The following is a 658-nucleotide window of genomic DNA, read 5'->3' on the forward strand; positions in this document are numbered from 1 at the left end:
TTCCAATTCTTTTATAAATGAATAAAGCAGAGACTCCATTAGGCTTGAAAAGTCGGCTATGTCTCTCACTCAGTGCCACCTCCATAATTCCCTTGTGCATAATGATACCATTCTTCATGTTGGTGTTTAAACCTGACATATTCCATTTTCTTTTATATCTTTATACCTTCTTTCTAACAATAATATTCCGGGTGCCCTCTTTCGCTTCCGCTTTTTCCAGTTGCGTCCTTTCCATTTTTTCAAGCGTTTCTACTTTTGCTGTGCTCTTATCCTCCGTTACTGCTCTTATTATAATATTCGTATATTCATCACACTCACAACACTTTTCTATTATTATCATTATTATCATCACTATTATCATTATTACTGCTCGTAGTATAATATTCGTGTATACACACTTACAACACTCTCCTCCTATCATTATCTTTTGCCGTTACTGTTTAAAAATTGTTATAGCACTAACACGTATAAGTAGAATAACTAATATAAATTGAATAAATAAAATAGTAACAGTGCCCTTTCTTCAAACCATTTCACCCACTAATTTACACACATATTCCACTATCATACACACTTTACGAAACGTTTTAAGATTTCAAAACATTTCATATTTTCATTAATTTCATTAATCGCACATTTTCGTCAAAAAGTATAATAA

Source organism: Trypanosoma equiperdum (assembly GCF_001457755.1).
Source record: "Trypanosoma equiperdum strain OVI genome assembly, contig: ctg_377, whole genome shotgun sequence".
In the NCBI taxonomy this organism is placed as follows: domain Eukaryota; phylum Euglenozoa; class Kinetoplastea; order Trypanosomatida; family Trypanosomatidae; genus Trypanosoma; species Trypanosoma equiperdum.